Here is a 23765-nt window from a genome sequence, read left to right as displayed (position 1 = left end):
TCCTGCTTATTTGTTCTAAATGTGTACCACCAAGCACTGTAGTTAAGGCATATCATAAAAATAAAAGCCGTCACACCACAACGGTTAATGTAAAGAATTAGGAGTACCATTTGTATATTAATGCCACAAGGAAACATTTAATAAGCATGTCTGCAAGTTTATCTTTTTAGTATGGCATATTACTAGTGTCATGTTAAAATGTCAGCATTGTGTGTTGTTATATGAGAGCTTAAAACAGGAAAGGGATTAGGTTATAGCCACTCTTTCTTTTGTTAGTGGTGGTTTGCTGCGTCAATGTTGGCTTGAAAGCAGTTTGAACTTGAAAGCAGTAATAACGCTGGTCTGTAGATGGCAGCGTTGGAAACTATTACAGCAGCATGTAACAAGCCTTGAGCTAAGACGCTGAGCCAGCTGCACAGTAAGCACACACTTAACTGTAAGCATATGAGTAGTCCTGTTGCCTTCACTGGGACTACTCATAGGCTTAAGTGCACTTATGATTTAGGGCCCTGCATGAACATACTATCCTCAACTTAGGTAGAGGTTAACTCATTTGTAGGGCCTGATACAATGCCTGGACAAAGCTCCCATAGCCTTCAATGAGCTTTGGATCAGGTCCTTACTTTGTCTACCCTAGGAACAGAGTTGCACCTACGCTCAGTTCAGTCTATAATATTACATAATGTCCATACTGCAATTGCTAGCTAAAATTGGACTATCCCTTTTGAGAGTAAAGGGAGAAGAGAAGTAAGGGGGGACCATGGCAGCATGCAGCCTTTGGTACACAGACCACTTTTGCTTGGCACATAAACACAGAAATAAATGTGCAACAAAGAAATCATCTGAAAAATGGAAATAGATTTTGTGTGCCATTTTTTACATTTTCTCTGCTGTATCTGAAATCACAGTCATTCTATGTCTCTAACCTACAACAGGTCTTGTGCACTGTTGTCTGTTTCCTTATCTTGTTCCTCTCATCACTCTCCTCCATGCCAGACTTTTTGACACATCATATGTAGATGCCGAGGACATGAATAGGAAGATTTCCCCCAGTAGTTACATGCCTGATTAGCCTTATCCCTGTTTGCCAACTCCAGCCACCTGCATGCTGAACCATCTTGCTCAGGAAAGGTTAGTTGTGGTAGTTGGATGAGAATAAAAATACATTGGGAAGGGTTTCTTTGTGCCCCGACCATAGGAATTAAAATATCATTCATGGGGTGGTGGTTTGTTTAGTTTTTCATTCTTGTGTGTAAAGATTTAGATGCCCACTAGATAACTGCAACGCTCACAACTATCACTTCTACATAAGCCAGATTCCTTGCAGGAGTGGATTTAACGGTCTATGTTTATTGACCAGCCCCCTGGCTGGTTGCTGTTATAATAGAAGGCTGAAATGCTGCTACCATGATGTAGCCAGTTGAACTACACCTTGTACTCCTGAAATTGGGGAAACTGCTCTGTTGTCTCTCCTCCTCCCCACACTTTGGGGCGCTGCCTCCTGCTGCAGACTGAAAACAGAGCCCGCTTGGGTGCTGCTTTTCCATTCTGACCTTCTATAAGACTAGCAGCAACTGCTTCTAGGAACTGACCCTCAGGGAGAGGCCTGTGGATCTTTCCAAAGATAAAGGGGTTCTGGCTGGAGAGGAGCTCCTACTTGGAGGAGAAGAGGCATTTGCAGGGGAGCTGGACATGGTGGAGCCCCATTTTGAGGGGAGATAGGAGGGTAATCCTTCTCTGGGTCCAGAAATTGAGGTAAGGAGAGTCCTCCCTGAGAAGGGGGAATCCTGCTGGAGATGGCAGGAGAAGGAGGGGCAAGACAAGGGAGAACATGCTTGGTAAGGGAAATGGGAAGAAGAGTTTCAGAGTAGCAGCCGTGTTAATCTGTATTCGCAAAAAGAAAAGGAGTACTAGTGGCACCTTAGAGACTAACCAATTTATTTGAGCATAAGCTTTTGTGAGCTACAGCTCACTTAGCTCACGAAAGCTTATGCTCAAATAAATTGGTTAGTCTCTAAGGTGCCACTAGTACTCCTTTTCTTTTTGGGAAGAAGAGTGAATCCTATCAGGAGCGGGGAGGGAGAAGAGTTGGGGAGCTGTGCCTCTTGCTGCTACAGCTTTGCTTCCTCCACCCATCTTTCCAAGGGCCCTGCATTCATCCTATGAACATCACACCGTGACTCAACATTAGGCTCCCAAGTTCATTAAAGGGTAACCATGCAACAGAAATCTGGTTCACGACAGAGTCCAGCATATGAATGAAAATATAAGTGAGCAGCTTAGAAATTACTTGCGTATGTCATTTTGTTTAGATGAGGGTAGCACCATGTTTGATAGCATCAAAGCTCATGAAGTGAAGCTGGAAATATTCAAGAAAGACTTGGACAGGGGAAAGCTAAATTACTTCCCGTTGTTGAGGAAACATCTGGAAAACTCAGCTGCTTTCATGGACAATGCTGGCACCAGCAAAGAAATACACCAACCATATTTTGATATAAATAGGAAGTCAAGGGAAATGTTTTCAGAAAGTTCTGGCAGACAAATGTTAGAAATTAGGGGTCATTGATGTATGAGCAGCCATGATGAAAATCTTCATAGAAAGAATTACAGATGCTATGCAGTAACTGCTGTCAGAGTCAGTAAGGGTATTATGTGAGTTAAAGGTCTTTAGCTGGACCATTAGACATTTCTCTGCTTCCCTGGTATTGCAGAGCTGGAGCACACAAATAGAGTTAATAACCAGGCCTTAGACTAGGGATTTCCCAGGTGTAAAGTGCATGTGCTGAAAGGGGAAAAGCAGCACAGAATGCGTTTAAGTGGCTGGATTTATTTGAGTTCTGTGGGAGTCCTGGAGAGAGACAGAGACTCCAGGCAGCTGCTCTGGGGACAGACTAGTGAGGCCTGACCTGAGGCTTCAGCACAAGCAGTTTGTTTCCACTGTTAGTTAAGGAAACATGACTTGTGCACATTTTGTAAATAAACAAACTACACAGATGCCACAAAATACTAACTCTGCATCTTTGATTTCTACTCCAAGCAGGAAATTGTCCTGCAAGTCTCCAACACCTTCTACTGCCCAGCAGTATGAAAATACAAACCTAGAGTTAAAAAGCTGCCTTTCAAAATTGAGCAGCAAATCACGCTGACTATTGGAAAGCTGCTGCTGCACTACAATATGCAATATATGAAAGTGAGTACTTCTTTTGTAATTTCTTGGGGTGAATATGAAAAAGGTTTGCCATTACTGGAATAGGGGCTAGTGCACATAGATAGATAGCCATGAATATAGTATGAATAGAAAAGTTTATGGTGCTTGGAATAATGTTCTCCTTTCCTGAGGTTATATGGTTTATTACCCTCCTCCTGCCTCATCCTCTCCTTGTCTCCCATCTGACCTATCTCTTTCTAATCCCCAAAGAATCAATCCTTCTGCCTGAAACACTTTTGCATTGTCCCCTGAAGAGGCCTGTAGTGTAACAGCATAAATTTCTTCTCCACATGCTCCAGAGACTGTGAGGATTGTAGTTATGCAACTACCTCTCCATAGAATAGAGAAAACAGAGTTTGGGACTCAGTTTTGGCTTCTCTGTATGAAAGAAAAGCATTCTGCCAATGAACCACTAGGCTAACTAACAATAGTCACTTTTTAAGAGATGACTGGCACAGCTAGTACCTATTGTTATCATACATTGCTGTAAAAAGTGATGCAAACACTTTAATTTATTAATTACTGCAAAATCCTGTTATCTAACCTGTTTTATGCACACTTGGCCTGGTTAGGTAGTTATGGTTTTGTGCATACATGCAGTGCTTTTTTGATAACTGCTGTGGTTTTGTGCATTCAATCATGGCTGTGTTGGCAAGTCAAGTTTGCACACCATGTATTTTATAATTATAGTTTCATTTGTACAGCACAGCTCTCTGTGTCAGCTGCAGGCATTTATTTTCCCAGAAGGAGACTGAATATATTCCTTTGCTGAACGACAGCTATGTTGTTTACAGTACGCCTTTGCCACTCCTAGGATTTGCAATAGGGTTAGTCCCAGGGGTGCTGTGTGACCTCTGCTTGTGCCTGAGATTGCAAGTGAAAATGTGCTGATAGGAGAACTAACACAGACACAGACAGCTTGAAGAAACACAGGGAAAATTAATTTTTAAAATGGTCAGATTTTTAATGCCTGGTATTTTTTTCCCCCCAAGAGCACTAGTGAAAGGCCAGATTTGTACAATGTAGGTTCCCTTTTTCCATCCTAGGCACTTGATTTGGCTGGCATATTTGAAAGGAAGAATCATCTCATGAACTCTTCCCTTCTGGAGTTAAATCTAATGGAGACAATAAATAATGCTTGCTCCAATTATGGAAAAAGTTAACCCCATAATAAAGTGATCTAATATTACTGAAATTAATTTGGTTTATGAGGTTAACTTTTACTATTCTTGGAGCAGCTTTTATTTATTTTCTCCAGAAAAGTCAATTCCAGAAGGGGAGAACTCATGGGATTCTCCTTTCAAATGTGCTAGTGAACTTAACAGCCCCTAGACTGGAATGAAAGAACCTGTATGTACACCATTTAAGGCCCTAATTCAGCTTCAGCACATGCTTAGTCCAATTGACTTCAATGGGATTTAAGCACATATTTAAAGTTATGTATGTGCTTAAGTGCTTTGCTGAACCAGGGCCTTCATTATGATATGACTATATCTGCTTACAGTTGGGATCAGACTGTCCAGTATTTATTTGGGCAGAGATCCCATTGCCTTACAGTGGCTTGGGACTCTTAAAATGGGACCGGACAAAGTGCTAGGAAATTGGGCTGATCCTCTTTACAAAATTATATAAATTAAACTACATCAAATTGGGATAGCTGTCCTTAGAATATAAATTCTTTCAAGATTTCATATCCTCATTCATCAGACTTCATTACTACAGGAAATTACAGTTAAGCTGCACAAAAGCTTTTCATGACTAAAGTCAATGTTTATAAAATATAAGAATGCAGAAAATTCAAATCTTAACAATGCAACTGTAGTCTGAATTATGAGTGCACAAGTTCAACTGTTTTCTAAAATATTTTTATCACAACAGTAATAGGAGTTTGCATAAATAAAGTATAAATGCTTAACATATTTGGACACTGCAGTGCTATAAATGTAGTTTGTGTGTGTTTAAAAGGACATAGGCATGCATGGGTTGCTGCCTCCTTTGTTCAGAGTCAGAGATTTTTGTACTCTTCCTTGGTGTAGTGACCACCAATGGAGCAATTTCCCTCTGCCCGCAGGGTTTGGGTTTTTCATAAGAAATCTATAGGGAAGCTTCAGAAATAAGCTCTTAAAACTCCTTAAGAAACAAAACTACAAACTGGACATAGCTTATGTTATGCCGACATTATTCTTAAACATTGTTGCAAGGTCTCATTCTTCCCATCCTTCAGCATTCAAGCCAGTGTTAACAAGTTTCTTGTCAACAACTTTATATGCGCCTCAAGTACCAACAGGTGAAGAAAAGGTTTGTACCTAAAGGACAAGGCTGCTAATAACGAGAAATGGGTTGCATGACTGGCTCTCACTTCAGCTTTTCTTGTGTGACCTTGGAAAAAGTTACAGAGTGGATCTTCGCTCCACTTTTCTCACCTGTAAATGGAGCGATAATAATACTTAGAAACATCATAAGGGTATCTGCTTCAAGGCTCAATTCAATTATGTTTTGAAAGCACTTTGCTATCCCTGGTTGGAAGGTGCAATGTAATCTCAAAGGTTGAGGCAAGAGAGCTTGATTATTGAATTTACATGCTATTTGCATTTTAAGCCAGTAGAACTCCAAAATTCTGGAAACTAAAGCTCATTACACTGATTTTTTCCCCCATCATTTTTCTTTATGGGGGGGAGGGAGAAAAAAAAAAGCACCACCTAGGAAATTCCAAACAAAAAGTTATGTTCAGGGAACTTTAAATTTGAACAAGTGAAGAAGTGCCATATCAAGGCACCATGCACAACTTTAACTTTTCCCTCTTCTGTGTATGTAATAGAACTAGACCTGTGTGTGTGCTGAACAAACAGAACCTATTATTCCTTCATGAAAAAGTGTTCGGTATATTGCACTTAGCAAATTCTCAAACGTAAGTAAAATATAGAATAGTAGTGAAAATGCTAGCATTTGTAGGGTTTAGACTAAAATTACATTAACTTTTTTCATTACTGTAACACTATCATTAGTGTTACTATTCTTTCAAATTATTACTTATTTGACTGCAAATACTTATTTTTTAATAGAACTAATACTAAATATTTTGCATTTGAATGCACACGTCTGTTAGATTATATAAATGTTCAATTTTCAACGTATGTTACTTGTCCAATTTGAACTATATCCATGACTTACAAATCAGAAGTTTACATGTATGAATTCAATACAAATTCATACTTCTTAAAGAAATAATTTATTATTTGAAAGAAGTGGGCCTGTTTCTATCTTCAGTCATTCCTGGGTAAATGAGTAACTTCATGGATACTGGTATAAACTGGTCTGCAATCAGGATTAGTATATCTAATACTTACAGAAAACGATATCTGAATGTCATAAGACAGTTTGAAACAAGGTCATAAAAGTGCAAAATAGATATATATCACCATTGATGTAAATGGCATGACATCTGACATAGTTAAACAAGAAATCATAAAACATACCCTGTTACAGTTCTGCACATGTATTTCTCTTAAGATACACCCCTGAATAGTAATTTTATTTGTCTGAAAAATTGAATATACAGAGCTTAGGGAGAGGAAAGGTTATTATACAAGACCACTAAGGGTCAGATGGAGAGGGGCTTAGCATCCACAGCTCCCATTGAAATCAATGAGGTCTGATTCAGCTCTGGTTAAAGGTAAAAGGAATTTTCACTGGGAGTTGGATCTGGCCCTGAGATCCCAGCAGATTTTGCAGCAGCTCCCAGGATTTGGCCTCCCCTCAAGACAGACATTCTAGACAATTGTAACAATAAAAGTAGTGTAAGGGTATTACAGTGAAATACATTACCACCAGCTGCTACACAGGTGTAGCTAAGGATGTAGAAAAAATGTACAGGGTCATCAAAACGCTGTGAAACCTACCCTGCTTAGCTTGAGGAATCTCTGCTGAATAGACGGTGTATAAATCTTCATCCATTATTACTATGATGCCCTATTTTACCAAGTAGAAATTCTTTAGTTTCACTCGTTTGTTGGTCCATTACATACGCCTGTCAGAATTCCTTTGTTCTTACTAATCCCTTCATGTTGTTTAGGATTCCTTATGCTCCTGCCCTGTCTTCCCATGGTTTGTTGACTGCTGCTCCCTGCATATCATTTTCCTCCATTCCATCATTTCTGAATACCCATCTGTCAAGGCTGATTCCCCACCCTGGTGCTTCGAGTGCAGAAGGTGGGGCCTGCATGGATTTTTAAAAATTAATACTTGCCACTCCAGGCTGGTATTAAACTCCCAAGGTTACAGCTTTTTTCTGATCTTGGCTTGGTAAATGCTGCCACCACCCAAATACAAAACCCCTTTTAGGAAGGTGCACTTGGAAATTCCTTCCTGTGGGGGTACCCTCTAGCTCTTTCACCTCCCCTCCATGGAAGAGCTGAGAAAGAAAACAAAGGAAATTAGCTGTTGCCACCAGCTAATTAAACAACATATGCACAAACCTCTTAGGACACCAAAAATCCAAACCTGTTCTTAAAAAAAGTAAACTTTATTAAAAACAAAAAAAGAAAGAAATACATCTGGAACTTAGGCTTTTGCTAGATTTTAAAAGAGCAATTCCACAAATTAAAAACCCAAAATAGCCTTCTTGGGGGTTCAGCTCAAAGGTTACAAGCAAACACAAGCATCTAGGGTTAGTACAGAAGAATCCATTAGCCATAAGAAATGGACAGAAATAAACCTAATTGCCTCTTTTTAAACATTTCTGATCTATTTACACATTTGGGGGTTCCAAATAAGTAGTTCTAGGTATGATCTATGATCATAACTGGCTTAAAGCTTCTCATAGCATAACTGCTCCCTGTTCCCCTCCTTTCCAGAGAACCACAACAGACACAAGGGGGAATTTGTTAGTCGCTAAGGTGCCTCAAGTACTCCTTTTCTTTTTACAAAGGGGAAGGTTTCCCCCCCACCTCCCCATTTTAAAAAGTTCTAGCATTCCCAATGTCTGTTTTGGTCAGGTGCCTACTCCCTTTCCTTTAGCTGGGGGACTTTTTTAAACGTTTACAGGTAAAGCAAGCAGAGAACAGCCCCCAAGAGGGACTTATAGCTAACTGGCTGGCTGGGTGTCCGTAACAGGGAGCTACCCCCTCCCACCTTTCATTTATCACACTATCTAATCATGTTCACCCTCCCACCTTTTTTCAGTCTGTGCTGTCAAGTCATACCCTTCCATCCTGGCTAGTATCTTATGTTCTGCTTGTCTGACATTTTTCTTCTATAGGGCTAACACTTGAGATTTAGAATGCTTTTTGATATAGCCTTTCTTTGGTGCCTCGAGTGTACACAGTTTACATTTGGTGTATGTGGAATCCCTTGCTTATATCCCGCCTTTATCTTCAGCTTCTTTTTTACTGATTGATGTGCTAGTTTTAAAACAGGACCCTGAATACAAGGAAAACAACATTTATTGTATTTTGTCAAGCTGTTTTTCTTTATGAATGCTCAAACATTCCTTTCAGGTTTTCCTCATCAAAACTATCATCATAAAATAAAACCAACTTTAGTGAGTATGTTTAGTATACTGAAATACTTGCCCTTTTTATAGAATTGTGGCACCCTGCCTGAAATCTTGGCCCCATTGAAGTCAACGGGAAAACTTTCACTGAGGCCAGGATTTCACTCGCTGACTCTGTCTAGAACATAATTCAGCCAAGCTAGGCATATAACTCTGCATTCCCCTATAGGATTAGCTTGAAAGGGGAGAATAGTTCTACTGTGCACTAAAAAAAAAAATCAGCTTCATTGAAAAGGTTAGCACCCATGCGAAGGACAGCCTGTGACTTTGTTAATGCAGAGGCAAACCGTTGTGTCACTGCAGCTCTCCAATAAATGTAGTTCTACAGTCAGCATTCGACAAAACCACTCGTTTTCAAAGCAAGCTGTCTCCGACACTTTCAGAATTACTTCTGTTTCATCAATGAAACACAGATGCAAGCGCTAGAAAGGGTTTTCAAACCCACTGCCTGTCTGTTTATTTATTGATTCATTCTTATCTGGAGGTTAAGAACTGCTTCTGTGTGCTCTATGTGCATATAAATTATGACAATTAAAATTCACAATAGCCAATAAAGAGAAAGTATATACTGTGGTGACCATTAAAGCCTGTCAAATCTACCTAAGATAACGAAGTAGATAAAATCATGTGATTATCTAACTGCATATTTGTTTCGCTAACAGTCAAAATTCAGCCACAAGATATTTAGCAGCAAAGTGCTTTTGAACACAAATATAAAACCTTCCTTATATAGTTAGAATAGGCCTATATTTTCTGAACTGAAAAAGGAAGGGACAGTAGAAATTATTTGAACACATTGAAAATGACTTCCCGAGCTACTGCTAATGCACACTTAGTGCATTCAACTACACCACTAGTGCTCACAGTATGGATGGACTGGCCATGCATTTCATAGTTCATTTTAAATTACAGCTAATTTGAAAAATGTCCAGGGACTATTATGCTCTTTTTGTATACAAGTCTGTTGTACAGAAATCTGTGCATGCAGTTTTTAGACTGTAGTTAGTAATGTGTTTCATGGCTGACATGTGTCTCAGATGTAGACTTTTCATGTAGGTTACTAGTCTGTGGAAGCCTGCAGGATTGGACACAACAGATGGATAGATATAGCACAGGTCCATCTTTGGTCACATGATTCTTTGCTATTAGGTCACACAGCATGAGGTCATGTTATATTAGCTTGTACGCATAATAGTGTAGCAATCTTGTTCCAGAATAGTGTACTTCAAGAGCCCTCCTCTTTGGTGAATCTAAGGGTACAGGAAGCTTCACAGTAACCAACTTCCATCCTACACAGTCTATTTCAGTCTACAAGATTCAAAGTCTTAGCTTGAAGGGAGAGCACTCCAGACACATACAATAGGATTAGATCATTACAAGCTGTAGTTAAAACCAAGAATTTTTCACTTTAAGATTTATTGGAGCTGAACCCAGGCGGTAAAATTTTGATCCAGAGCCAGTGTCCTGTGCCCAGATCCAAACACCCCTGAACTCATCTTGAACTCTTGCATCAACTAGATGAACGTAAGAGCATTTATTATGGAGAGGCAGTAGTCTCTCCCAAGTTAAAGACCAGATTCTGACACACCCTTATTCACGTTGAGTAGCATCTTTCTCCATGAATGGTCCCATTGACCTCCAGGGTGCTACTCAAATTAAGATGCCCCTCAGCATGAAGGTGTCAGAATCTGGCCCTCAGGTTGCATCCAGCTTCCATTATTGCCCACATAATTTTGGCCTGGAAATGGATTTGGCCTGAAAATTATCACATTTACTCTGAAGAAAAAATATATATATATAATTGTTTGAGCTACTGGTCATTACAAAAGAGTTACCCCAACTTGAAATTTTGACTTTATGTAACATTTGTCTTCCTTGAGATGGCATATCACTACCCTTCAAATTTTCCATGTAGCTAAATAACCTTGAAAATTCATGTGCCATTTATATTTGAAGGTTAGATTATGCAAGGCTATTAACAATTTTGTTGTAGATAAGTTTTTGGGTCCCCAAATCCTGCTCCCTTTAAATCATGGGCCCAATCTTGCAATATATGACAACAGCGGGACTGTGGGAAGTGTCAGATACATTTGTGTGGGAGTCTGCTGTCTAACGGCTGGCTGACATTTAGAAAGAACAGAGGCCTGAAGGACTTGAGTTTCTGTCTTGTCTCTTTGGGTATGTGTTTTAATTATTAATGTTATAAGAGCCTCTCTATAGCTAAGGTTGTAACCACAGTCATATTGTAATGTAAATTTTGATTCCCTTTGTCATTCCAAAATCCTTCCCACCCCGCAAAAAAGTCTACATACTTTCAACATTTTAGAGTTAAGTCTCATTGACAACCAGAGCACTTTCTAAAAAAGTTGATTAAATTGAGGAAGTACTTCTTGAGAGGTGAAGAGTTTTAAATTGTTTCTTTTTGAATGTCTATACAGTTTTAAGAAAAGGAGTACTTGTGGCACAGACTAACACGGCTGTTCCTCTGAAACCTATACAGTTTTAATTTGTATTCCTCTTGTGTGCAAAAAAAAAAATCCTAGTATGCATTACGATTTGAAACAGGCAGATTTTGATATTGGCCTTTGCAAGAGCAGTTTTCATGGACTGGAATAGTAACAGTAAAATAGTTTAAGAAATTGCCGTTATTTGAAAACTAGACCTGATCCTCTGTCAAGGAAGCTGCTGGAAAAAGAAACATGGCAACAGAGACTGTTTGAAAACTGAAAAGAAAGTTCCAGAAGTAGGTAAAGTTACTCTGACAGAATTCCTTACACAATGACCTCTTGGTTGAGAGGGACTATGCATACACTAGCAATTCTTTTTGCTAATTGGGCAACTGAGAAACAAAAGATGAAATCATGGCCTTGAAATCAATGGCAAAATTCTTATAGGCTTCAAGAGTGCCAGAATTTCACCCAGAGAATTTAGGCAACTTGCTAAAGGTTAAGTAGGAAGCTTGTTGAGATGATTAAGGTAGATATTATTCACAAACCTCTATGCTTGCAAATTGCTTCCAATCACTGTTGGTTTAGTTGCACAATGGAGTTCAAGGCTTGTTTACCTATCTTTGTAAAATATTTCAAAATCTACAGCTGAAAACATACTATGAAAGTGCAAAGAATTGAGACTTCTCATGTACAATAACCATAACCCAGAGAGGCAGTGAGTTAGCTAAAAAGCATTGTTGTCTATTGGCTTAGGCATTAGTTATGGAACCCAAGGATGCAGGTTCTAGTCCTGATGCATAATTTGCTATAACTATTTACCAATTTCAGATTGAAGGTAGGCTGTGCGCATGTGTAACCCACACACCGTCCGGGTGTGGTGTTCTGTCCCCTTTAGTAGCGCCAAGACCACTGAAAGAATTAAATGAGTCTGCTTAACAGCCAGTTGGCTTTTAGCTCATGCACTAAGCTCCCAAGGTCCCCAGTTTGATTACACATGCATGATTAAGTCAGCTGTACAGTGCTTACACCAGTTGCAGTCAGTAGCAAAACTCCAATTGTTTAAAATGGTGCGGAATCGGATCTTGGGTCTTTGTTTACCTGTACAAATGGGAGGGGAAAGGGGGGGGGGGGAAGAGAAGGGGACATTCCCCAACAACAACAAAACTGTTGCCAATAAATAATTTAGCAGAGAAGGTTGTTCAGTGACCACAATGTACTTGTTTAAGTAGTAGAAGGGAAGGATGGTCTTGGGGTTAGTGAGCTAGCCCAGAACATGGGAAAACCAGGTTCAGTTCCCTGCTCCCTAATAGTCTTCCTGTGTCACCTTGGGACAATCACTTAGGCCCAGATCCTAACAAGTATTTAGGTGCTGCTGAGGTGTTCAAAACCACCCCTGAGCTGGTGCCTAAGTTTCCTTGAGTCAGCATTTGCAAAGCTGCTTAAGCCTTGATGCTACCACACAGCTAGCAAGCAGCTCGCTGCCCTGTCTGAAGCCGAAGCCCTGGAGGCCCCAAAACTTGGATTCTCAAACTAGACAAGGGAATGCCTATGTGCCAACAGGGCCAATCCCATAGGCACGCTCAGAAAATGCCTAAAACCAGATGCTGCAGTAGGAGGGCTGGATGCAGGCCGCAAATAGGTGAGTGTGGGAGAGCAGAACAGCATACATACAAAAGATTGGGAGGCACGTAGGGTCACATGCCCCCCCAGATTGCTTGGTCACATGGTGCAGCCCCCGTGTGGAGCAGCTGAGCCACAAGCTGCATGGGGCAGGGAGAGGCAGAAGCAGAGAAACAGCTGGGAGCTGCATGGAGGGGGTGCTGCTTTCCAGGAGAGGGGGAACTGCCAGAGGGCTGGACGTGGCTCAAGCTGTTCTAGGATTGTGCCCTCCACTGTCAGCAGGCACGGGTCATCTATGGCCTGAGGGCACAGAGAAATGAAGGATGACATGAGAGAGAGGTGTCAACAGTAGTCTGAGACAGATGTTAGTCAGCTGCTAGGACATGGGCTACCAAAGCAACTAACCTGGCTTAGGTGCTTAACTCCAGAACCAGAAGAGGGTTCACAGCTGAAGATTCTGAGCAGAGGAAGGCACCTATCTCTGGCCCATCAGCCAGGTACACCAGGTCAGCTGCTTAGGCAGCTAAGCCTTCTCTCCCCACCCTTTCACTCCTGGCTGGTTTATGTGGCTCCCTGCTTGGCTTCTGAGGATCCTTTCTTAGGTGCCTACTCTCCCCAGGCATTGTATGGGGAGCCTGTATTCCTAGCCTGGGGTTGAGGGTTCCAGTACCCAGCAGGCCAGCTAGGGGTTAGGTACTGCAATGCTGAGCTGAGCAGAGCTAACACTCAAGTACCTTTGAGGATCAGGTCTTAGTCTCTCTGTCTCTCAGATTCCCATCTGTAAAATGGGGATAACAGCACTTCCTTACCTCACAGGAGAGTTGGGAGGATAAACACTCTGAAGAATGTGAGAGGCTCAAATACTCTGGTAATTGAGGCCAAGTAAGTACGTAAGATAGCTAGCTATCAGACATTTACAACAATCAAGTACTTGAAAGCAAGACAATAGTTGAGCACATCATAAATCTTACACTGCCCACATAATAAACAAATTCTTTATACTTGCAAAGAATAATGTAATGCATATTTCAACACAAGACCTTTAACTCTGATCCAAAGTATATTCTATTCTTTCATCAGTAAGATCAAAATATAAACAAAGCATTTTTTTGGGAAAAAATGTATTCTGTACATGTATTGATCAGCCTCTATAGGAAGTCTACATGCATACAAAATTTTAACATAAATTGAGTAGTGGAATAGGAAAAGTGTAAAACATCAAAGCACTATTCTCAAGTAATAGTGTCGCAATTAAAAATATTTCCAAAAAATTCTATTTGTCTATTGCTTAATAAGTTCATGTTTCCAAACAGCATTCCTTAAAAGAAAATTTAGATATCAAATCAAGATAAACAAAAATGTTAACAAAAAACCCGTGGGCCAGAATTAAAGTTGTGCTGTGATGAAACATGCGTAGCTGTATGGTTGATAAGAATAACGTGTTTATGTGGGTAGTGTGAGATTTATGATTGTTTAACTGTTCATTTACTTGTTTTTATGTAAATATTTTTTTTAATGGATGTGCTAGGTAACTGTAGTGTGGTCACCAAACAACCTCAATTGCTTTTGAAATTATATTTTTGTTTTTGGAGTTAGTATACATAATCCAGGATCTCCCCCATTCCATACTTGTGCAGGATATTTTTGTTAGTAACAGAGCAGGGGTCTCAAAGTCCTGACCTGCAGGCCGTCTACGGCCCGAGAACCTCCCCACTGTGGCCTGCAGAGGAGAGACCCATGCGGCCAGGCTGCCGGCTCTGTCTGCTGCAGGTGCCACCTGCCGCAGCTCCCATTGACTGCGGGAGAGGAACCAAGATACCATCACTAGTCACCAGGCAGAATCAGCCATGGAGGCAGCATCATTAGTTGCCGGGCAGAGTCAGCCATAGCAGCAGCGTCACTTCTCCCTGCCCTGAGTTCCATTGCCCCTATTGCCAGGTGTGCAGTTTTCAACTGAAAAAAATGATTAGGGGTCTGGAACACATGAGTTATGAGGAGAGGCTGAGGGAGCTGGGATTGTTTAGCCTGCAGAAGAGAAGAATGAGGGGGGATTTGATAGCTGCTTTCAACTACCTGAAAGGGGGTTCCAAAGAGGATGGCTCTAGACTGTTCTCAATGGTAGCAGATGACAGAACGAGGAGTAATGGTCTCAAGCTGCAGTGGGGGAGGTTTAGATTGGATATTAGGAAAAACTTTTTCACTAAGAGGGTGGTGAAACACTGGAATGCGTTACCTAGGGAGGTGGTAGAATCTCCTTCCTTAGAGGTTTTTAAGGTCAGGCTTGACAAAGCCCTGGCTGGGATGATTTAACTGGGAATTGGTCCTGCTTCGAGCAGGGGGTTGGACTAGATGACCTTCTGGGGTCCCTTCCAACCCTTATATTCTATGATTCTATGATCTGGTGAAAAAGCAGATCTGGCAGCGTCTATTGCAATCAGCCTCCTTGCCAGGAGAGCAGGACGAGCAGCTGCTGCTGCCTGGAGAAGCTGTGGCTCAGCTGGAGAGAGAGAACGAACTGGCTCACAATGACCCAGCTCTAGCAGAGAGGTAGGTACCGGCTCCACACTGCCCCCGGGAGGGGGGGGGGGGGGAGGGAGAAGAGAATCCTGTTCCCCCACCCCGCTGTGCTTGCCCCCAGCCCCTGCCTTGCTTGGGAAATCAACACACACATACACACCCCTGCCCCATGGGGGCCCACAAAAGATCAGTCCATCCCTGAGGTCTCCCCAGAAGTTTGGCCCTTGAGTATTCTAGCCCCCTGTGCTGAATGGACTGTGGCCATCCCAGAAGTGTAGAGAAAGCACTGGCTCCTAGTTTAGCAGAAGGCTCCAGTTTCTCACGTATTAGTGCAGCCTCACTGTTTCAAACTGTAGTCAGTCCTAGCGCTGAAAAGTGCTTCACACTGTTGGTCCATTTGAATTTCCTCCTCTACTGTGATGAGGGTCTGGCAGACGGCTTTGTCAGTAGCTAGCTAGTGGTAGCCCTGTAGGGGCCATACAGATCCCAGTTTCCCATGCCTTGAGAGATACTGGCAGACCTCCCCAAAAGCTCCAGGGACTGATTTTCCTCTCTCCCCCTTATAACTTTTTTTTTTTGCCACATCCTACCTAAAAAGTAGCTTGTCTGAGAGATTTTAGATGAGGCTTCTTTGAAAGCTCTGAGGCAGTGCATAGAAACAAACCTGACACTGAAAAAGTGCATTTAAGTAGTTATTCAGTGCCACATTAGACAGGTCAAAGTGACATGTCGCTCTGAACTTCCTAAAGATTACTGGAGCCAGAAGTTTGCTGAGGTGCTGCTGCTGAGCTTCGCAAAGTTTGCCAGAGCACTGACTGGCTCAGTTGTACTGTTCCAGTGCCAACTTAGACTCACACACCACAGTGGAGAGGTTGCCATCTTGCAGACCTTCCAAGATCAGTTCTCCAAAACACCGAGTCATTTCATCATCTTGATTGCATGGTGACCTATTCATACACTAAGCAAATATAGTCCCATCAGCCCTTCAAGGCTGGCATTTTCAAAAGCACCAAGGGGAGTTGGGTACCCAAATCCCAGTTAATTTAAATGAGAATTGGGCAGCTAACTCCCTTAGATTCCTAGGGGGAAAAAAAAAATCTGTCCAAGTGTCTGGACAAGGCTCATCAGCATGTGGAGTGCCTGGGAAGTGCATATTTAGTAAATACAATATTTAAAAAAAAAAAAGGTCATGAAGCAAGATCCTTCCCAAGAGCAATGTTTTACAACAAGATGTTCAAAAAAATCCCAAGTGCTGGCTTGGATCCCTGAAGCATCTAATGCCTGCTGCAACCAACATGACAATTCTACATCAGATGGAGTATACAAGATGGACTAGACTGGCCAGCTGTTTCCCCAAACCAGGTCTCCAGGCCACACACCAAGTCACAGATTTAATGTTCTCCTCAGATTTCAGGCTGTCCCAACAGCAGCCATGAGGGGCCTGGGAACAAGAACCAACTAGTGCTGATGGTCATTTAAATGAAACCATTTCCAACTCTTCCTCTTGGCCAATTTCAATTTTGTCGACCAGATCCTCTATCTGAGGCCCTGAAAATGAGCTCTGGAGCCTCTGAAACTGGGAACCATTCCAGGCACTCTTGCTGGCCAGACACAGACATAATTAAAATTAGTAACGGTAAACAATAATAAGAAACCCATAAAAATAGCTTAGAGATTTTCCTTCATTTAAGGGCAGCCTCAGCAAGCTTTGCTAGCTGCTTACTGTCAGACAGCAGTGATTTTTTTGGCACTGTCAGTGCTATTAGTTTGGTCTGGGTGGGCAGTTCTCATTGAATAAATCATTTCCAGTTATATGCAGAGAGTCAAAGGCGTTTAATATTCTTCCCTTGGAGAGTTTGTCGACTTTCAGTGAGATTGAAAAGGAGAAGCTACCAGTGAGGCAGATTCCAAATCTGAATATGACAGACATTAATAAGTCAAACACATACTCATGTCTATTAACTGGAATATATTAGCTGGCTGATGAATTTTAGGTCAGGAATGAGAGAGAATTAAACTGGACCATCCTGTTAGTAGGAGAACTCAAAGACAATAAAATAAAGACAACAAAAAAAAGAATAAAAATTACAAACCATATAGGGTCCAAATTCTCAGAGGTGCTGAGGGTCTTCATCTATATACTGACTTCAGTGGCAGGAGCGCTCTCAGATCCTTGCAGGATTGGGGTGTCTAGGTCTTGTCATTGGCAAAGGTACCATAGATTTTAGTGGGACCAGGCTCAGGCTCCAAGAGGACAAAGACAGACACACAGAAATTAAAAGCAGTTCTTTAGAAGCATTTAGTACCACGCACTTCTGTAGCACCTTTCATTTAAGGATCTCAAAGATACTGCACAACATTTGTTTAGCTTTACTCACATTGGGCAGTACTCTACTTTCTGAGTCATCACGAGCAGCTCACACCATTAGTGGTCCTAAAGAATCAGAGTCTAAGAGTGGCAGAATGAAGCACCACATCATGCCCAGTAGGTACTGGGTGTAAGGGACTTTTAGGGATCATATCACATATCAAAGACATGCAACCACTTTTTGGGTTGAACACAATATTTTACACTTAAACACTAGTTTAGGCCAGGTTGTGAAAAATACAGTATCCTGTTGAATAGAAATTTAAGGTAAGTAGAATATAATGACCTTGGTGGGAATTTGGTCTGAACACGGAGGTTAATGCCCTAACTCTTGTGAAATGTGCCAACGAGTCTTTAATGATGAGTGGTCAGGATGGGAGTTCAAAACACTAATATGGTACTTCCTAACACCATGCTGGGGATCTGACCCAGAGGGGGAAATTGCATCTCCTGATCACAAATACCACTTTCTGCAGTACCCGGGTATTCCTTGGTTGTCTTCCATGTAAATACAGAGTCGGCCCAACATTGCTTAGCTTGTCAGCTCTGACAGAATCTCAGCACAAGAGGGCAAATCTGCAAGATGTAAATTCACCTTAAGTGTCACATTACACTAAATTCCCCCCCAACTCCCAAGCTAGAAGTATATTCAGTTGTTGGTAACTGGTTGGGTATCATCCTTCAGGAACGTGCCAGATACAAGTGTAATCTTTGTGTGTGTTCTTGTGCCAGGGAAGTGACAGAGTTGTACTAGTAAGTGAATTGGATTAAAATATCTAGCCTTAGTGTTTGATATTTCCTATTTTCATATTTTTCTTCTGTTTTCTTTACTTTCTCTTGTTCACTCCTTTTGTTTCACTGTATCATCTCTGGTCTTTCATCTTTCACTTTCAACTTCATGCCATTATCTCTTTTGTTCTGTCCTGTTTCCTTATCTTGAGCAAGCCCACATTCCAGCAAGTTTTGAGTGAGTCAACATCACACCAGCAGCTCATTGGCCCAACTCCAAGTACTGACTCTTCACACAGTTCTTCCCACTCTTTTAATCTGCTCTACAATGAAAGCTATTAAGTAAAGTATAGAGACTATGCCATTAACCAGCTCTTCCTAGCTTTACTAAAATTAAAGGTTGAAGGAAGGGGGTGGTGTTTGGATAAAAGTGGACCAAAAAAAAAAATACTAGCAGTATGGAGCAGCTATCCAGGAAATTAACAGGAGTGTGATGGGGTGGTCCACTCACCACTAGGTATGGCACCTCCTTCTGGCCAGTTTGGGAAAATAGCTCACAGGGTCAATGCCTCTTCCTGCAGTTGCATGCTGTCTCTCTACTTCTCTCTCTGGGTCTGCAGCCCTTCTCATTCCAGTGGCTGTTGGGGCCTCTTCATGACTCAGTCCTCAAGGCAGGTCATTCTATGCATTTCCAAGACCAAAGTCTTCCTTCAGCAGTCTAGGCAGTCTTCCCATTCACTGCCTTGTAGTGCTGCTCCCTCAGTGGCTGGCAGGGGAACCTAGGCCTGCCCTCTGCTCCAGGTTCCATCTTAGGGACCCTCTAGCCAGCAATTAAGGTCTGTTATCTTCTAGACCTTAATGCCTTTCCCTAAGCCCTATCTGGGTTTGCCAGCCCAAATGCACCTCTTTTCTCCCAGGGCACAATTGCAGACTTTCACAGCAGTCTCCCTCTGCTGCCAGGTTCCTGCTTTTATAATCCCAGATCATCTGGTTCCTTCTCAGCTGGCCTTCCTCACTCACTCAGGGTATTACTTAGTCATCTGATTCCTCTCAGCTGTGGCCTGTTGGGTTAATTATTCCCCTTCTCAGTCTGCATTAACCCACTCCTCCCCGTCACAAAGAGTAAACACTTTATTTATTATTTCTTCTAAAGCAATTTTAAAATCAGATGGAAAGTACATGGGTGCGTGAACATGGGGTTGAAGCGGAGTGCCACCATCATGTAAGCCTTCTTGTTGCTGGGCCAGGGGATGCACAATGAAAGACAGAAATTTTATGGAGGCTCAGGTCTGAATCCAAAATCACCCTTCTCCAGGTGTAATTTCCTTGTAGAAATTTCAGATTCATCCTACCTGATACCAATTTGGCAGAATTCCCTAGCCACATTCATTCCATGCAGTTTCAGAAGTTCACACTCCTTCTCATAGAGGAACATTTTAGGTGATTCTTGACTGCTGTGACTTTAATTTGAATTGAAAATTGGTGGAAGAATAAACAAAGATGTTGATTGTTGAGATGGCAAGTGGTTTGGATGGCATCTTGGAAAGGCACCACATTTAGGTGGGCAGAAGGTAAAAGGGGTTATGAAACTGGCTAGATGATTATTTAAACTACACATTGGAAATCTGTATTCCTGTTCTGAATCTGGCAGCACTTGAAAGCCTTGTGCCCAGAATCCTCAGATTGTAACCAAAGCCCTAAATGAGAATAGATGGCAGAAAAGAGACTCTTCAAAGCAGGACAATATTGGAAAAAACATTCAAAGTTTGAAGAAAACTGAAAAGGAGGTTTGTCACTTGTTCTTCTGGAGGCCTTCCAGCATAACACAGGGAGATAAAGCTATTGTCTTTGCATTAAAAAATTACTCCCACCAAGGCTAGACACCATGCTGGCACGTACACTAATCTATGAGCATTGCATCCTCACCAGTGTGCCTTTATTTAAAAGTCGAAGAAGATAATTGATACTAGTGAACAACATGAGAAGTCCTGCTTTCCTTCCATCTCTGCCCCCGAATTTAACAAGCTGTTAAAAGAGTGAGACAAAGAGCAGTTGTAGAACTAACCAATTTTGGGAAGGTGATACAATGTAAGAGAGCAATTACTTCCACTAGAGCCCTACCTACTTCATCCTTTCCTTTTCTCCCTGCTTTATTTTCACTTCATTATTCATCATTTGTATTAGAGTAGCACCTAGGAATCCGAGTCATGGACCCCATTGTGCAAGGTGCTGCACAAATAGTCCCTGCCTCAGAGTATTTACAATCTAAGCCATCCTCTTGTGTTCACATTTACCTTTTCCTTCACCTTAATATTTACGCATTGCTCTTCACTTCTCTTTTGGTCCCTTTTCTTTGCTTCCACCCCTGTCCTTCATCTGGGCATCTCCTTTATTTCTCCCTTTCTTTATATTAACTGCTCCCTATTTCTCTTTAGACTATTTTTGTTCTTTCCCTCTTAAACCTCTTAATTTTCTTCCTTTTCTTTTCTAATTTTCCTTTTGCAATTTTTCTTTCCCGTCTGTTCCTTTCCCTTACATGCTTGGCTCTCTTGCCCCCTTTCCTTAGTCTGCCCACATGGAAATTATTGAGCTTCCTCACCACCCACCTCTGTTCTCAAGAAATACCAGACAGACTCCAAGCCAACAATTGTACATGGTGCATTCAAGCAAAGGAGAGAGACAGGACACATGTTGGAAGCATAGGTGGGGTCCAGGTTGTTTTTTAGGTGAGACTATATCATGCTTTCATGCTCTGTGAGGGGAAAAGAGCAAGAGGAAAGTGAATGATTAAGGAAGAGAGGGTGAAATAATAGTGAGGGAGGTTAGTAGCTAGAAGGGGATGGAGTTGAGGGGCTACGGTAGGGAGCAATCAGGATTCTTCCATGACAAGGAAGGAGGTGGAGTTGGAATGGGCATGGAGGAGAGATCTAGTATGTATAGCTCTAGAGGACCTATATATGTACAAATTAAGAGCTGGAGAAGGGATGAATTTAGAAGGGAGTCAAGAGCTGCAAATAAGTGACAAGGTTTATGGCAGTGGGGTTCAATGATGGCAGGAAAGTTGTACGGCAATGAAGACGGCAGAACTAAAGAAGAGAATGAATTGGTAGCAGAGGAAATCAGTTGGCATGATGATGGGACTGTCTCCAGATGTGGTCATTGGCATGGCAGCAGGATCAGATGAAGCAGGTTTTAGGTGTGAGCCAGAGTTGAGGGGAAGAGAAACAAACTCTGTGGCAGGAGAGTCGGGCAAAAGAATCAAGGATAGGTGAGAGAGAGAAGAGTGGAGGTACTCAACAATTGTCACCAGATGAGAGAGCAAGGAGAAGGAACTAAGAGAGGCATAGAAGTGCTGGGCATTGAGGGACTGGAGATCAGGAGAGGGCTGAGTGAAGGGGTGAGGGCAGGTAGGCGAAACTGAAAGAAAAAAAGTGGTGGAACTTGGATACTGAGATACCAGAGAAGAATCAGAAGAAAGTTGTCAAATGGTTCCGAGTGTGAAATAACCTGGGTTCTATTGTCTAATGGTTAGTATGGAGAAAGCAGAGATAAATTAGATGGATGAGTCTTTAAAATCATTCTAAAATGCCAAAACGGCAAACAAGGAAAAGGAAATAGTGGAACCATATGAAATATCTCCCCATTCATGTAATTTTCTGAATGCTAGAGAACATTGATGCCACCTCTGACAATATGCTATCCAGTTATAATAGTCTAGAGGGGAATGACTGTGACAGAAGGCAGCATGGCAGAAATAAACAAACAGGTGCAGTCAGCCAAATCCTGCACTACAAATGGATCACAACAGATGCTCTGATTAAATAAAATGTCAAGTTGCAACATTTGTTTAGTGACAGAAGAACCCAACATGCTACCATGATCTTACCATTATTGATCTTCATGAGAGAAAATCTGAATGTACTGATTTTGTAGAATAGTGGCTTCAAAAGAGCTCCTAAATTTAAACAGTCTTGCTTCTTGTAGAGTCCAAAATCCTTTTCTGGGGTTAAGTATTATTATTGCAGCATTTTTCAAACTTATTGTTAAAGTTTAGCTCTAACATTCTTCTCAGTCCTGGTTGCTGTTCGTAGAGTTCCTCCCTATGAACTACTCAGATCTCATCCTAGATCCTCTCTTTCTAGACAGTCACACTCACCTTCCTTATATCTAACTGGGAAAACAGGCTCTGTGACTCTGTGAGTCAGCAAAAATCACTTAACATTTCCCAGCAGGATCAACATCTGCCAGCAGGGTGGGATTTTGTATGCAAACACTGCTAGCCTGTTACATGGATATTGTGGGGTAAGATCAGACCCACCACGATACAGTTCTATTTCATTACATCCCTGCTCCCCCAACACCACAATTTAACTTTTACGAAGGGTAAACAATGAATGGGACAGTTCCCCTCACCTGATAAGAGAAAAATAAACTAGGCACAAGATCAAACTGTTCTGAAAGACAGAACAGAACTCCCTTCTGCAGAAGCCACCCCCACCAACAAAACCCCGTCTTTTAAAATATATAAAGGTCTCCATGTCTGGCTTCTAAAGTGATCGTTACGGAGTGGAACAGATTCTTTCCCTTTACCCAGACCTTCTCCTATACCCTGTCACACTATACATTTCTCTGTAATGAACACGATTATTTTCTTTTAAAGTGAGGCTAGAAAGAATGGACCCCTACACAAATAAAAAGAATATGAAGCTTAAAACCTAAACCTATAAATTTTCTATAAATTTTTCTTTCTCTAATATGTGCATACACTAGTCTGTTAGGATAGAGCTGCTCATGAATACTGAGCTGCTAACATGGATTTTATTAAAAACAAATAAAACCAAAGCATTTGTTTTAGAGGCAAAAATCACATAAGAGTTGCATGGGCTTTGCAAACAGCTAAAAAAAACAAATGAGGTTGCTTTTCACTGCATCATTTTAACACCAGGAATGGCAATGTAGTAGTGCTTCTGGTTCAGTAATAGCATACAGTGGCTTTATCACAGCACCGCTGGATTTCTCCAGGTTGCCTGGTTTCATATTTAACTTCCTGAATCCATAGCCAAGATGGTTAAAAGGGGGAAAAGAAATCTGAAAACCTTTAGATGATATTCCACTCTACGGAGCCAGGCTTGACGCTGTATCCCACACGAGGGGTAGGGCCCGAGAGATGGCGTACGAGAGGCTCACCAAAAGCTGTATAACTCTACTGGCAGATGGAAGTAAAAAACTACCCTGGACTGCAGCTAGGACTGTGTTTCCATGGAAACAGGGAAGCAGAGATACTGTTCCGCACTTGACTAGCAAAGATAAGAGGCCCAATCC

The sequence above is a fragment of the Caretta caretta genome, chromosome 4 (assembly GCF_965140235.1).
Source record: "Caretta caretta isolate rCarCar2 chromosome 4, rCarCar1.hap1, whole genome shotgun sequence".
Lineage (NCBI taxonomy): Eukaryota > Metazoa > Chordata > Testudines > Cheloniidae > Caretta > Caretta caretta.
The sequence above is the reverse complement of the archived record's forward strand: the minus strand, read 5'-3'. Positions refer to the sequence as shown.